This window comes from Fulmarus glacialis, unplaced genomic scaffold (genome assembly GCF_000690835.1).
Source record: "Fulmarus glacialis isolate BGI_N327 unplaced genomic scaffold, ASM69083v1 scaffold14491, whole genome shotgun sequence".
Taxonomy (NCBI): Eukaryota; Metazoa; Chordata; class Aves; order Procellariiformes; family Procellariidae; genus Fulmarus; species Fulmarus glacialis.
The window spans coordinates 1-219 of NW_009190971.1; positions in this window are offsets into that span (position 1 = coordinate 1).

The following is a 219-nucleotide window of genomic DNA, read 5'->3' on the forward strand; positions in this document are numbered from 1 at the left end:
CGCGGGGTCCTGGAACGCAGCTCTGTGACCTCTGGGGATGGAAACTCATCAGACAGACCCTGGGGCATGGGGGGTTGCCCCCAGTCTCCTCGGGATGTTGAAAGAGATGATGTTATGGCTTTGTTTTGTCTCAACCTTCTAATTTGCCCTGTCCAACATGAGTGTGACCATCAGCCGTGGGTGTGTGTTGCTCCCCCACAGCTGCTGGGAAGCGGGGCC